The 16,410-nt window shown below is 39.9% G+C and overlaps 1 long non-coding RNA gene and 1 pseudogene across 1 annotated transcript in view; one reads left to right on the top strand and one right to left on the bottom strand.

The window, feature by feature from the left end:
- LOC139184082 (uncharacterized) overlaps nucleotides 1–16,410 on the bottom strand; it is a 173,468-nt gene that overhangs the window by 55,690 nt on the left and 101,368 nt on the right. The window lies entirely within an intron of this gene.
- Nucleotides 2,334–16,099, top strand: LOC109563059 (gamma-secretase subunit APH-1B-like; annotated as a pseudogene).

Genomic DNA, 16,410 nt, shown 5'->3' with positions numbered 1-16,410 from the left:
GAAAGAAGGGGGAAAGCAAAATGAACAAACATCCCCTGCACCATTCATTTGGTAATTCGTCAGGCTCTGCCTACCAATGCCCTCCAGTGTTCATCTTCAAATGTTATTTGATTTGCATTTTATTATGTAACTTTTGATTAATTTACTTACATGCTATTTTTCCTACTAAATTGTTAGTACCTCAAAGGCAAAAAAATAACATGTCTTTAAATTACCTACAGTACTTCATACAAAAGGATGTGCTGAATAAAATTTTTAAGACTAAAAGTTAAAATTGCTTAAAGGATTGTTTTACATCCCTGTAAAATCACTTTCTAGGTTCTTCAACCATTTATTTTGGAAAGCCCCTCAAAAAGCCAGGTTTTTTTATATTTGCAGCTGTTTTTTTCTTTCAACAATATCTGGTATTTCCTTGGCAAGAGAAGCTGCTGGAATAGTTGCTGGGTATGGGAAGAATCTGTCAACAAATGAGGAGCGTAGCATTCACATAGGGCTTATTTAAATCTTAAATATTTACTTCACACTCTAAAGACATCAGTTATTGCCAAGTAATGAGACTGTGCCCAATAAACTAAAAGATCTGAGCTCCAGGAGTCAAATTATGTCAGACTGCTTTCAATTCTCCTCTGAAAATGCTGCAAATTAGACCAGGTTCTAACCATCTAGAGTGAACAAAAGACTGTACAAGTGGCTATCAACCAGAGGCCCAGAGGCTTGTCTCCCACAGTTGTCCTTCACAGGCACATGTTGGCTGCAAGGCAAGCCATGGAAACGTGATGCCTGCCTTTTCCACTAACTGGTGTTTTCACCCTGGGTATTACTTGCCCTCTTTAAGAATCTGCCTGCAACGCAGGAGACCTAGGTACGATCCCTGGGTTGGGAAGATCCCCTGGAGAAGGGAAAGGGTATCCACTCCAGTATTCTTGCCTGGAGCAAAGAGTGGGACACGACTGAGCGACTTTCACTTCACTTCACTTCACTTTGGTCTTCAGCTTCCTCTCCCGTAAAATAAAGATGCCCAATCAGAACACCTCTATGGTCTGTCTGGACTCTACTACTCTTTGATTCTAGGTTTCTATGCTTCTCATCTTCAAATGAACACCAAAGTACACTTTATACTTAGTAAAGTAATAATTATATCTAACATTTACTGAGTCCACATTGTGAACTAGGCTGACAGTTTTACATAACTGCTACTATTGTTTACCATAATTATTTCCAGTGGCTACAAAAGATCACCATTGTCTATGTGAAAAAAAATGAAGCTAATATCTATATATGGGAAATTAAGGCTGCAACTAAGTTGTTCAGTCGTGTCAGACTCTTTACAATCCCATGGACTGCAGCATACTGGCTTCCAGAGTTTGCTCAAACTCACGTTCATTGAGTCAGTGATCCCACCCAACAATCTCATCCTCTATTCTCCCCTTCTCCTCCTGCCTTCAGTCTTTCTCAGCATGAGAGTCTTTTCCAGTGAGTTAGCTCTTCACATCTAAGTAGCAACTTAAGATCATAAAACTAAAAGGTTTTTAGGGTAAGGATTTATATCCAATTCCATCTCATTCCAGACCTTGAATTAATTGATATCGTCTGCTGCTGCTGCTGCTAAGTCGCTTCAGTCATGTCCGACTCTGTGCGACCCCATAGACGGCAGCCCACCAGGCTCTGCAGTCTCTGGGATTCTCCAGGCAAGAACACTGGGGTGGGTTGCCATTTCCTTCTCCAATGTAGCAAAGTGAAAAGTGAAAGGGAAGTCGCTGAGTCCTGTCCAACTCTCAGTGACCCCATGGACTGAAGGCTACCAGGCTCTTCCATCCATGGGATTTTCCAGGCAAGAGTACTGGAGTGGGCTGCCATTGCCTTCTCCAGGTGTATACTTATAACTTACCTAATATTGTACATCTACTATACCTCAATTTAAAACATCAAAAAGAAAAAGCGGTGCTTGATTTTTACAAGTGATTCTCTGGGAGGGAAGATCAAACCTGTGTTTCACTAAGTATTCTGTTGGCTGAAGCAAGAACTTTACCTCAAGCAAAACTGTACAAAGGTAAGTTGATTTTTGTTACCCTCATTTTCTCAACGCTGCCCATACTTCCGTCTTTCAATCGTCAGGCTTTATAAAACTGCATCCTCTCTCCTTTCTGGAACCTGTCCTTGGAAACTACTGGGACACATAAACGTCCCAAAGTATTTAAGAGTGAGAGCAATTAAAAGGTATGAGTGCTGAGACCATCTGTGTTAATATGGCTTAATTAAGAATACGGATCAGCTGAGCCACCCATCCCCCACACACACACCTCCCCCGCCGCCCGCAGGCTTCTACGGTTGCCATGACGGCGGCCTTGTTCTGGGCTGCACTTGGCTTTGCACCTGTGCTCGAGTTCTACGTCTTCACCATGGCCACCACTGCGCATCAACTTTCTCCTCATCGCAGAGTTCTTCTGGTTGGTGTCTCTGCTGCTTTCCTCCCTTGTTTGGTTTATGACAGCAGTCATTGCTGACATCAAAGATGGACCAGTGCGGAAATGTCTGCTGATTTTTGGAGTGTTAGTCTGTCCTTAGGCAAGAAATGTGCCGGTTTGCATGTTATAAACCTTTTTTTTTTTTAAGCCAGTGAGGGCTTGAAGAGGATAAACCCAGGTGAGAGCACCCTCTACGGACTGCTGGCTTATGTCTCTGGCGTGGGCTTTGAAATCATGAGTGGAGCATTTTCCTCTGTAAATACTCTGTCTGATTCTCTGGGGCCAGGCACAGTAGGCATTCTTTGAGACCCTCTCCAGTGCTTCGGAAATTCAGCTTTCATGACACTGGTGAACACATTGCTGCACATGTTCTAGAGCGTCGTGTTTTTGGAAGTGCCTGTGAGAAGAAAAAGTGGTACACCCTTCTTGTCATTCTCACCTATCTGCTGGTGTCAGCCCCAAGCTTCATGAATACTCACTGTGGATTAAATCTGGTGTCAGTGTGCATCATGCTGGTACTCACGGGCATCTGGCCATTCTCCATTTCTGCCAAAGCCTGAAATGTTGCCTGCTCTGCCAAGACTAGGACTTGCTCCTCTTCAACCAGTGCTCCAGACAACCTCCAAGGACCAGCACTTTTGAAATGGTAAGTTGCATCTTTAGAAGAAGCACAACTGTGTCTTTTTCTATAAATATCTTTTACTGGTGAAATTTGGAAAAAACAAAAAAACTGTCTAGATATGATATAGCCTTCATGCTACAACTTTCTGAAAAGGATACATCAGTGGAATGTAGTCTGGCTGCAAGTCAAAATCACCTAGTAAAACGCAGAGTACTGATTTCTGGGCTCTACCTCCAGGTTTAATTGATCTGGTATTTGATAATTTTTTTAAGCTTCTCAGATAATGCTGATGTGCATCCAGGTGGAAAACCACTGATGTCCAAGTAGGAACTTTCTGAGAATTCTGTAAGTAAATAAAAATGAGATGTTTAGCTGTCTTCTGACTGAGTTTGTCTCCAGTCTGCATTGAGCAAGTAACTATCTTGAGTATCAAATCCTGGTTAACCTTCATCTTTCTGAGTTCTGAAGTCACAGAAGGCTAAAGGGCTATCACCTCTGTGAACAGTTTCACTTCACAGTACTCTGATTTCTAAGAATGTGAAAGGATGTGCTTCTAACTACAAAATTGCACTGACTTACTATGCCAATTTAACCAAAGTAAGCTATTGATTGTTAAACTGTATTTTTTTTGTAGTTTTTCCCTTATAGATTTTGCTTTTTTGAGGCATTACATTATTTTGAGCATAGATTCATTTTCTTTAACTAAAAAACCAATTATTCCTGACTTCCTGGGAAGATATTATAAAACCAGGAATTTATGTGCATATGAAGAAAGTAGGAAAAACCACTAGACCATTCAGGTATGACCTAAATAAAATCCCTTAAGATTATACAGTGGAAGTGAGAAACAGATTCAGGGGATTAGATCTGATAGAGTGGCTGATGAGCTATGGACAGAGGTTCATGACATTGTACAGGAGATGGAGATCAAGACCTTCCCCAAGAAAAAGAAATGCAAAAAAGCAAAATGGTTGTCTGAGGAGGCATTACAAATAACTGTGAAAAGAAAAGAAGCTAAAGGTAAAGGAGAAAAGTAAAGATATACCCATTTGAATGCAGAGTTCCAAAGAATAGCAAGGAGAGATAAGAAAGCCTTCTTTAGTGATCAGTGCAAAGAAATAGAGGAAAATAATAGAATGGGAAAGACTAGAGATCTCTTCAAGAAAATTAGAGATACCAAGGGAACATTTCTTGCTAAGATGGGTTCAATAAAGGACAGAAATAGTAGGGACCTAACAGAAGCAGAAGGTACTAAGAAGAGGTGGCAAGAATACACAGAACTATATAAAAAAGATCTTCATGATCCATATAATCATGATGATGTGATCACTCACCTAGAGCCAGACATCCTGGAATGTGAAGTCAAGTGGGCCTTAGGAAGCATCACTACGAACAAAGCTAGTAGAGGTGATGGAATTCCAGTTGAGCTATTCCAAACCCGGAAAGATGATGCTGTGAAAATGCTGCACTCAATATGCCAGCAAATTTGAAAAACACAGCAGTGGCCACAGGATGGGAAAAGGTCAGTTTTCATCCAATCCCAAAGAAAGGCAATGCCAAAGAATGTTCAAACTACCACACAATTGCACTTATCTGACATGCTAGCAAAGTAATGCTCAAAATTCTCCAAGCCAGGCTTCAGCAGTACATGGACAGTGAACTTCTAGATGTTCAAGCTAGATTTAGAAAAGACAGAGGAACCAGAGATCAAATTGCCAACATCTGTTGGATTATCAAAAAGGCAAGAGAGTTCCAGAAAAACATCTATCTCTGCTTTACTGACTATGCCAAAACCTTTGACTGCGTGGATCACCACAAACTGGAAAATTTTTCAAGAGATGGGAATATCAGACCACCTGACCTGCTTCCTAAGAAATATGTATGCAGGTCAGGAAGCAACAGTTAGAACTGGATATGGAACAACAGACTGGTTCCAAATCAGGAAAGAAGTACGTCAAGGCTGTATATTGTTACCCTGTTTATTTAACTTATATGCAGAGTAAATCATGAGAAACCCTGGGCTGGATGAAGCACAAGCTGGAATCAGGATTGCTGGGAGAAATATCAATAACCTCAGATATGCAGATGACACCACCCTTATGGCACAAAGCAAAGAAGAACTGAAGAGCCTCTTGATGAAAGTGAAAGAGGAAAGTGAAAAAGTTGGCTTAAAGCTCAACATTCAGAAAACGAACATCATGGCATCTGGTCCCATCACTTCATGGCAAATAGATGGGGAAAGAGTGGAAACATGGCTGACTTTATTTTGGGGTGTCCAAAATCATTGCAGATGGTGACTGCAGCCATAAAATTAAAAGACGCTTACTCCTTGGAAGAAAAGTTATGACCAACATAGACAGCATATTCAAAAGCAGAGATATGACTTTGCCAAAAAGGCCCATCTGGTCAAGGTTATGGTTTTTCCAGTAGTCATGTGTGAATGTGAGAGTTGGACTATAAGGAAAACTGAGTGCCAAAGAATTGATGCTTTTGAACTGTGGTGTTGGAGAAGACTCTTGAGAGTCCCTTGGACTGCAAGGAGATCCAACCAGTCCATCCTAAAGGAAATCAGTCCTGAATATTCATTAGAAGGACTGAAGTTGAATCTGAAACTCCAATACTTTGGCCACCTGATGCAAAGAACTGACTCATTGGAAAAGACCCTGATGCTGGGAAAGATTAAAGGCTGGAGGAAGAGGGGATGACAGAGGATGAGATGGTTGGATAGCACCACTGACTAAATGGACATGAATTTGGGTAAACTCTAGGAGTTGGTGATGGACAAAGAGGCCTGGTGTGCTGCAGTCCATGGGGTCAAAAAGAGTCAGACACAACTGAGCGACTGAACTGAACTGCTGTTAAGTCTTTTCTGGGTGCATCCCTGAAAGGTTGTTGTTAAATCACGCGAACACACCAGGATTCTTGGCCCCCGGAGGAGAAGAATTCAATCCGGGGCCAGAGACGAGGCTTGATCGCTCAGAGCTTTTGTGTAATAAAGTTTTATTGAAATATAAGGAGATAGAGAAAGCTTCTGACATAGGCATCAGAAGGGGGCAGAAAGAGTACCCCCCTGCTAGTCTTTAGCTGGATGTTATATAGTCACTAGCAGTCTGTTAATGAAAGAAAGGAATGTCTTAAAATTCAGATGGGCCATAAAATGATTAACTTGAATCTTGAAGAAGGGCAGACCACCATACAAATAGTTTCATTTACATAGATTAGGGGAACAATATCCATACTGGTTTGTCAAGTAGGTTCTGGGCCAAGAGGCGGAACCCACTTGGAGACAGAGTTTGGGGTAAAGGCATAGTACATTAGCATAGCTTAAGACAAACATTTCCATAAGAAAAAGGCATTGGTTATCTCTAGACTCGAGAATAGCTAACTTCAGGCGAAGCCGGGTGTCATTATGGCAACACAATATTTTAAGAGAAACCTCCCTTTAAATTTGTATAGAGAAGGAAAAAATATTGCTGGTTTGTTTCCTCCTGCCGCTTAAGAGAGATAAAAATGTCTGACACTTGCAGGCTATTTCCTCTATTTGGAGACCCCTGGCCTTCCTGCCTGTTACCCTCTCATCCCCACACAGCATTTACCTGCTGAATGCTGGCTGCTGGATTCATGGAGGTGAAGCCCACTGTTCTATCTCTGAGCAGCTCTGCAGGTTTGCTGAGTGATTACCCTGGGACAGGATTCACTGGAAGCTAGTGGAAGTTTGGGCGGAAAACAAGCCAGGAGGGTGGTGTTCACACTTTTAGCTTGTCCTGTGTTACTGACTAACACTTCCATCCAAATTGTATAGTGGAAAATTGGAAATATGTCCTAAAATACCAGATTCATGCTTGTACATAATCCATATACTCTTTAGACAGGGTAAACGCCCTTAGGTTTTGGTAGCACGTACAGCATTCACTTTTTAGGAGTACCAAAGATGCTTGTTTGGGCTTCCAAGGTGGCATTAGTGATAAAGAACCCGCCTGCCAATGCTGGAGATGAGAGAAGCACACTCCATCCCTGGGGCAGGCAGGGCAACCCTCTCCAGTATCCTTCCCTGGAGAATCCCATGGACAGAGGAGCCTGAGGGCTACAGTCCACAGGGTCATAAATACTTGGACACAACTGAAGTGACTTAGCACACAAGATGTTTGTTCAACTTCCAAACATCACTTTTGGTTTCCTTTATAAAGGAGAATTGTGCCTTTACTAATTAGAAATGGTTCCAAGTTGATGGTTTCTAGGGAGCTGATGTTCTGTGAGAAATGGAAATTCCCTACATATTCAAGTGGGAATATGATGAAGCTTGTATGTGCAGTAGAACAGCCAAAAGAAATAGAAGCAGCAATGAGAGGGCTCACCAGTGACATGAAGGATGGAAGAATTTGGTAATATTATGGTGGGGGAAGAATAATGGACATGTTTAAAATGGAAACATGGCCAGTTAATTTGGGCTAGCTGCACATCTGTCCAGGGACCAGAACCTTACACATAAACTAGACCTTTATCCATGAAATCCCCTCTTATGTTTACATAATTCAAATTTTTTCATCTAGGGTTTCAAGAGGACTAAGGTTTCTAGGAAGGCTGTAAACAGTCCCATAAGCAATTACAGTTATTCCCATAAAGTCTACTTGAGCACTAATACCACTGCTCCTGCTGGGGTTTGCTGTTTTCCACTTTTATACAAGATTTTCTTTAGGTGGGTCATACAAGAGTCAAAGACAGAGACTAAACAGTGACATTTATTATGCAGAGTTGAAGGGAATAAGATACCCATTGAACTAGGCTTCATTCCTATTGGAGCACGGTGTTCTTTGATAAACAGGGTAAGAAAAATGTAGAGTTGGTTTATTACTGTTGACTTACGATTCCTTAAATGGATAGTCTGATAAAACACTTGTGGATCTGTGAAGTCTAGACTGCAAGGAGATCCAACCAGTCCTTTCTGAAGGAGATCAGCCCTGGGATTTCTTTGGAAGGAATGATGCTAAAGCTGAAACTCCAGTACTTTGGCCACCTCATGCAAAGAGTTGATTCATTGGAAAAGACTCTGATGCTGGGAGGGATTGGGGGCAGGAGGAGAAGGGGACGACAGAGGATGAGATGGCTGGATGGCATCACTGACTCGATGGACGTGAGTCTGAGTGAACTCCAGGAGTTGGTGATGGACAGGGAGGCCTGGCGTGCTGCGATTCATGGGATCACAAAGAGTCAAATAAGACTGAGCAACTGAACTGAACTGAACTGAAGTCTAGAAAAATCTGAGAATATTAGTATTACTCATACTTGAGCTCAGAGGATGTCCTCTGTGCATTAGTAGTTTAATCTTAAGTAAGCAATCTGGACCACTGTGAAATATCATTTAGAAAAACATCTTGGACAAGAAAATTTTCTTTGATGTTGAGACTAATGTCTTAGGTTAGGAAATTGTTGGCTAATCCTTGATTGAGTGAGAGCCAAGGAAACCCAGAAGGAGAGTAGTCTTCCTTTGTTGCTGTGTATATATTAAGATGTGCTTTATTTTTATTTTTTTGCATTTGTTATTTGTGATGAGTTTTCTGATCCCTGACAGTGTTTGGAGAGGAGGTGACGGTGTTAATCTTGTGTTCTTCTCCACACAGAGCTTTCTCAGTTTGGAGGAAAATGTGGCTATGTTCCAAGTTGACCTTGGAAAGTGAATATTGTTGCAGCACTTGACTATGTTGCCATGTACATCATAGAGACTGATTTTGACTCTCTAATAAATTTGTATTTTTTTAACTCATTTGAACTAGGAGTTGAAGCTGGAGTTTTGTTACCTTCGATCCTGGCCTGCCTGCCTGGCAGTATAATAGGAGCAGCCTCTTTTAGAGCATCTTTGTGAACACATAGCTGAAAGGAATAAATGGTGTCTCTATACTGTATAGAAAAGAAAATGGCTTTTGTTCCCAATATTGTGTTTTTGTTGTCAACCACTTTTCAGTGTTTGCTGAGAGTGACAGATACACATCAAAAATGCTAGGTGTTCTTATCTATTGAGTTGGTGCAGTACAAGGGGTCTTCACAGAAGCTTCCTCCTACATGATCTTCTTCCTGGTCGCCTCAAACTAGCCCCAGAACAGGGACTAATGGTCAGAGTGGGCCTGAGGGCTCCAGGGAAGCCAGGGCGCCAGGCTGTCTCGGGCACCAGCAGCATGCTTCCTGGGAAGAGGTCCTGAGAGTGCTGGCTTTTTGTTGGCTAAGTTTTCTCTGGGCCCCACCATTCCTAACAAGAGAGACAAACTAGATGTCACAACTAAAGAATTTTAAAGGTCTTTGCTGAGAACGCTTTATTTTATGATTGTAGCTTTTAAATTCTCATTTAATAAGAGACTTCATTCCATTAAATGTAGTGTTCAGAGGAGTGGGCACTGTCTTTATGTACAATATTTATCATTTCATTTACGTTATACTCTTATGTCATATATAGCACTAATCAGTACATTCAATAGTATTTTCCAGCAAACAATGAAAAGACTGTTTGTCACCAAAAAAAAAAAAAAGAAGAATATAGATCAGCTCTGTCAACATGAATTAGTTGTTTTTTCCAGGAAACTTTGCCTGGGAAAGATAAAGCTATAAACCAATTAAAAAAAAATGCACTGTTTGCTTCAGGAAATTTCCCACAGATAATTAATGGAAACAAGAGTCTTCTCACCTTGGCAAATACTTGCTTATCATACAAAGTTTCCTCATGAAGGCTTATTTCAAGACCCTTGTGTCATAGGGTCTACTAATTCCAAACTAGTACATTACAAACGCTGCCCAGTCCAGATCAGGTCTTCGTCTTGAAAGACCTACCTCAAAACTACTTTGAGCTCAGACCCCAAAGCCCTAAAATTAGACAACTTCTGACTTCCATATTCTGAGACACTGCTGGGATTGGTAAGGTGGTGGTCTCCCTTGCTACAGCAAGTTTTAATACATTTAGCTTTCCTTTTTTTAGGTTGATGATTTGCTGGGGAGTCCAACGGTACTATAAGATGGTAACCTATGTTTCTCTAGGTCACAGCAGGCTGAGAATAAAACTTTTGAGTTCCAACAAGTTAATGGCAAAGACAGAAATCATGCATGCCCATCTAGTAATAACTGAGGAATCTCAAGTTCTCCAAAACTGCCCACCTATTGCTAGAAGATCTAAGGGTCTTCTAGATGTACTCATGAACAAATCTCAGTATCCACTCAATGCTGAGGCTTCTGCTGAATTCAAACTTAAAAAAAAAAAAGGAAATGGCACTATAGTTGGAACCCATTATCAAGCTTCTTCTTTGTGTGTGGAAACTATCAGCCTCCCCTAAAGTCACTGTTTCTGCTGCCCACCACTTAGGTCATTGCTGTTTGAGTCTTCTGAAGTTGATCACATGTCCAAAGGTGGCCAGAATCAGTGCTGCTCATATCAGTGCCTCCAGGGCTGAGGTCGGGAAGGATTCCTGGTGAGGACTGCTTGCAAAACCACCAGGTTACACTGTGTGAGCCATTACCTGCTCCATATATGTATATGACCAGTGGGAGCCCACACAACATATTACTGAGGCGCATTTGGACAATGGTGGAAATAAGAAGAACACAAAGGATCGAGAAAGGTCTTTCATTCATTTATTCCTTCTTTCATGCATACAACAAATATTTGAGTCTCTCTTGGCTATAACAAAAAGGAGTTTATTAATGGCCTTAAAATGTTCTCATCCATCAGGAAGTTTTGGCATCCATTCTCCATTCACCTCTGATTTTCTGTATGTCACAAACAGTGCACCGGAGATAAAATGAGCAAGACAGAGAGTCCTCACCAAGCCACAGGGCAGAATGGGGAAAGAGATAATGAAACAATGGGAATATGGAATGGCAAATTCAGTGGAAGGAAAGTAGAGGGTGATGTAAGAGCAAAAACCCAAGGTAAACCAATCCAAATTTTAAAATCAGGGAAGTCTCTGTGTAATAACAATCTGTGAAGTTTCAGAAACAGGAGAACATCATGTTGTCAAGGAACGAAGTTTATATGGGCAGTTTATAAACGAAGTTTATATGTGTATCCTATGAAGGAGACAAGAGGATACATGAAGCTAGAGATTGGGAAACAGACCATGGAAAGTCATGTTGAGTTTAGAATTTATTTACAGGAGAAACAAGGCTATTGACAGCTTTAACAACAGGCGTAAATCAATGAAATTTTCAGAGGTTACTCTGGATACATTGTGGAGAATGAATTTGAGGGAAGAAAACAGAGGCAAGAAATCTAAGAAGCTATTGAGATGATTCAAGTAGGAAATTAAGGCTTCCTGGACTAGTGTGCTGACAGTGATGATGGGGGGGAAAAAAGATAGGACAGATTTGAGAAATAGAGAGGAAATAGACTTGATTGTCAATGGCAGTTGGCTGGGGCAGTGAAAGAGATAGGAATTCATCTCTTTCAACAGATGAGTCAGGTCATGTCACTCCTCAGCTCAGAACCCTGCAGTGGCTTCCATCTCATGCAGAATGAAAGCTAAAATCTTCACAGTGGGCCACAAGGATGAAAAAGTCTATACACCACATCCCTACCCTAGCCCTGTTGCCTCAATGGATTCACCCCTCCTGCCTTCCTGCCAGCTCACTCTACCTCACCCACTCCAATATCCTGATCTTCTCAAACATTCTCTCCTGGAGGAGGAAATGGCAACCCACTCCAGTACTCTTACCTGGAAAATTCCATGGACAGAGGAGCCTTGTAAGCTATAGTCCATGGGGTCGCAAAGAGTCGGACACGACTGAGCAACTTCACTTCACTTCACTTCTCAAACATTCCAGGCATGAACTTACCTTAAAATTTTTGTTTTCGCTCTGCCCAGATACCAGTATGGCTCATACCCCTGCCTTCTTCAAGTCTTTTTTTAAATATCACCTTTTCAATGAGGTTTCTCATCGTCATCCTACTAAACATTCCAACCTCTGTGACAGTATCCCAAGTTTTCTTATTACCCATCACTTTTTGATTTATGGTATAGAGTAATTTACTTATTGTTTTGTTACTAGAAATAATATTTTGGTTATCACTTAGAATGTAAGCTCCGTGAAGGAAGGAGTTTTTGTCTTGTTTTGTTCATTATTGTATCCCCAGTTCCTAGAATACCCAGGATGTAGTAAGCACTCAATTTTTATTGAATGAATTAGTGGGCAGTCCCCATGTCTGTAGCCTGACCAACCAGTCAGATGGTGGTTCTAATTACTAGTCTGGAAGTATGAGAGATGGGGAAGGTTTGCACAGAAAAGCTTATGAATTCAGTTTGGGATCATTTGCTCAGTACCACAACTATATTAACAGCATGATATTATTATATAAGTCAAAACTGTTAGCAAAATTTCAACTTTCTTAGATAAACGGAGCCAAACTCTTCTGTAAGAGAACAACCTACAGAATTCCAAAGCTGCTCTCACTGATGAGGCATGTGCCTGGTTCCCTGCAAGTCAGCCAATAAGACGGTCAATCAATATACCTCAAGAAGAGGTCAGCAACCCTGGACTGTTCAAAGTGGCGTAAGTCATACAGTGGTGTGGATACTCAGAATAATTACATTAGGGATTCTGTTTGAGGTCTTGTATATCTTGTATATCTAGACAAAGGATTGACAAATAATCATTAGATAATCTCGAGGCAATGTACTCAATTTTTCACCTAGCAAAGGTTAACATTTACTCCCCAAATTATAAATCAGATATCAAATAAGAAGTAGACTAATGGAGAATAAGATGAGCTAACTTGCAGAGAAAACGCTAGTAAAGTGGAATCAAGTTCTTGGTACCTAAATTTGTTTTCTTTTGTTTCCTTAACAATTTAGAAACCCTGATCAACTCTAAACAGTGTTTTGCAGCCCCAGATGAGAACGAGTTTTCACAAGTCTGTATTTTTCAAACTTTAGCATGTATCAGAATCCCCTACAAGACTTTTTATTCCTGGGCACCCAAGCCTGGAAGTTCTGATTCAGTAGATCTTGAATGGGCCCCCATATTTGCATCTCTAGCAAGTTTCCAGATGGTGTAAGTGCTTCTGGTGCAGGGACCACCCTCTAAGAGTCACTGTAATCCTGGGCCTATTTGAGACCTTTTGTCCATTTCAACTAGGTTCTTTACTGACTCCCAACTGAAGTTGGTTGAGTTCAATATCTGAATATGGAACCACTGAATGGTATAAAATTAATGCAAATTATTTTTTAAACCTTTTTTTACTTAATTTCATTTAATTCTAATGTTTTTCATCATATAGTCTGTCAGTTTCTTTTTTCTTCTCTTTTTTTGGTAATTTGTGGTTAAAATGGAAGTGAGCATTTACATGTGTATGATGGAACAAATACTGTTCATTCCTGAGCTAACCACAATACCATGTGCGTTATGTTTTCTCTCTTATATTAACTTCCTGTTTTCTCCTAAAGTTAGTAATAGCTTCATTTTTAATCTGCTTAGTTTTCAATATGATCTATCACTAATGTGATAGATCTTTCCAATGCTTCTTGATATTTTCCAGATGATCAAATAATACAATTTTTTTTTCCTTAGAAACCCCACTCCAACTTTCTGTTCTAGTCTGACAGGTCCTTTTCCAGGCTGGCTGCATAGTTATTATCCTAGAATATCCTTAGTCATTTTCCTGTTGGATCCACTATTTCCTAATCCCATATTTTCCTATTTCTTGATTTATTTGCTTACTTTGTTGGAGCGTTTAGTTCAGCTGCATCACAAGAAAGAAAACAGGGTGAGATTAATTTTGTCAGCTGTCACATGCCTGAAAAATTGCACATTCTTAACTAGATGGGTACAGTATTTTGACTAAAATTTATTTTCATTTCAACTTTTTAAGATTTTGCTCTATTTAGTTTTCTAACTCCAGTGTTGCTTGTGCAAATTCAGATGCTATTCTGATTTTCTTTTTCTTTCTATGTGACTTTTGACTTTTCTCTCAAACTCTTAGGATCTTCTTTTTCACCAGGTGTTATAAACTTTCATATTAATGTGCCTTATTGTGGGTTTTTCTTATGGGCTACACACCGTGTGGGCTTTTTCAATTGAGGAACTCACACATTTCAACTCTGAGAAATTTTCCATATGTGTCTGCAGAACTCCTATAAGTAGATTCTAAGGGTCTTTTATTATCCTTTAAATTTTGTATCTACTCTTTCCAATTTTTCATCTCATGTTTTTTAAAGCTTTATAGATACTTTTTGCAACTTTATTTTCAAAGCCTTCTTTGAATTTTTATTTTAATTAAACTTTATTTTATTTTGTATATAATCTATTTTAATAAATTTAATTATTTGTATTAAATATTTATCATGTATTTAATTTCTAGAATCTATCTTTCAGAACATCCTCTTATATCTTGAGATCATTTATTACAGCTTCTTGGGTGTTTTTTGCTGCTTCATATGTTATTTCTTTTTCACCAAATTTATTTTTTAGTAATTGGATTTCTCTCTTTCATTTGAAAGCTATTTCTCTATATCAACAGATCTCAAATATTAACTTACATCAGAATCACCTGAAAGTCTTATTAAAACACAGACTACAGGGTCTCTTCCCTAGAATGTTTGATTCAGTATGGCTGAGATGGGGCTAGAGAATCTGCATTTCTAACAAATGTAACTTGTGACAGAGATCACATTTGAGAATTTTTGTTTGGGGTCACATGGGGTTGTATACTTCACAAAGTAAAAAGTACTGACATGTATACAGATTAAGTGGAGTAGGGAATGGCAATCCACTTCAGTATTCTTGCCTGGAGAATTCCATGGACAGAGAAGCCTAGCGGACTACAGTCCATGGGGTGGCAAAGAGTCAGACAAGACTGAGCAACTAACACACACACACCCATACAGGTTAAGGGCCTGCTTCTGGGTTCTCTGTTTAGGGCCTTCCTCAGCAGAACCCCTTGACGCTGTAATTCTAACCAAACCCCAGAATTCAGTGCTTTGTGAATTGGGCTCAGTGCTTTGTGAATGGCAGGATTTTCAATTCTTCAATATATTTTATGTGAGTAAAATTGATAATATGTACAATAATATGAACCATTATAATTCTAAAATGTATGCTTATAAAATAATAAACAGTTTTCATAGGAAAGAGCAGAGAATAAATTCCCAAGAAGTTTCCAGAAAAAGTTCAGGATTTAGGATGTCACTGTGACTTTAGCCACTGTACTATAAAAGAAGGAACAAATTGCATAATACATGCTGATTATTCTTTATTAGCTATTGAAATCTTCCTGGTGATGAGTGGAAGTTTGAAAACTGAGTTGCGGCCTCCTGAATGATAATGACAGAACAATCTGGAAATTATGTACTACCAGCAGAGAAAAGGGCACTAAGTGTGTGCTTGAGTACCTGCCTCATAAAACATATTAATTATTATTTATAGTTTTCTCTTTTCATTGCTTCTACTTCTCTTGAAAATGCTACTCTGTAGTGTTCAAAATTAAGACAAACAGCTCTGTCTAGTGGCCAATGTGATCATTGCAGTCAAAGTCAAAACAGTATTCAAGTCAGACCTTTTTAAATAATCTGTCTAAAACTTGGCAAAGGACTTTGACAGGAGGTGGCTCTTTTGTCCCAACTCAGGAGATGCAATGGATAAAAGCCATCAGTCATGTCATCTCCATTTGTGTCTTTTTCAGCAATTAAGAGAGACAGGTGCAAAACCCAGCTCAGTAATTTAGCTTAAAAAGAAAGGATTTTTATTTGTGAAACTGTGTTTGGTAGATAACTTTGTTCAAAACAGAAGTATACACCGTAGCCTGTTTTTAGCTTCACTCTTCTTTGTTTCCCCCCATTCTCCCCTCTCCTGCCTTTAAGAAAAATCTGGAACTGAACTGTAAGTCAGAATCTTGTCATTCTTCTTATGGCCAGATGAACTGCCCCCTGGCAGCTGGGGTGCCCTGCCTTTGACAGTTGTTTCCACAGCGCTGCAGAGTATGAACAGGACACCATGTGGAAAAAATGAAGAGCAGCAGCTACTGGCTCCTAATTCGCCATAAAGCATTCGGAACAACAGTGGCCTTTTTCTTGCAAGAACTGGTATATTGAGGCAAAATCTTGCTGTTTCCCATACATTTCCACTTCCCCAAATAATGTGAAGTATGTTAGAATAAATCGAAAAGGATAAGTAAAATCAAGTATAAAAAAGATGAAGAATCCAGTGGTGGAGTAAATCTGGGCCCACGATACGTCTGGGCGTGGGGTAGAGATGGAATTGGCTGAATTGAATTACAATTTATTGGACATAGAGGACGAGAATTTGGTTGCTTTTTAATACATAAGTTACAAGATATTAAGCATATGGTTGTAC

Source organism: Bos indicus, chromosome 1 (genome assembly GCF_029378745.1).
Source record: "Bos indicus isolate NIAB-ARS_2022 breed Sahiwal x Tharparkar chromosome 1, NIAB-ARS_B.indTharparkar_mat_pri_1.0, whole genome shotgun sequence".
Taxonomy (NCBI): Eukaryota; Metazoa; Chordata; class Mammalia; order Artiodactyla; family Bovidae; genus Bos; species Bos indicus.
Note: the sequence above shows the minus strand (reverse complement) of the source record. Positions and strands in the feature narration are given on the sequence as shown.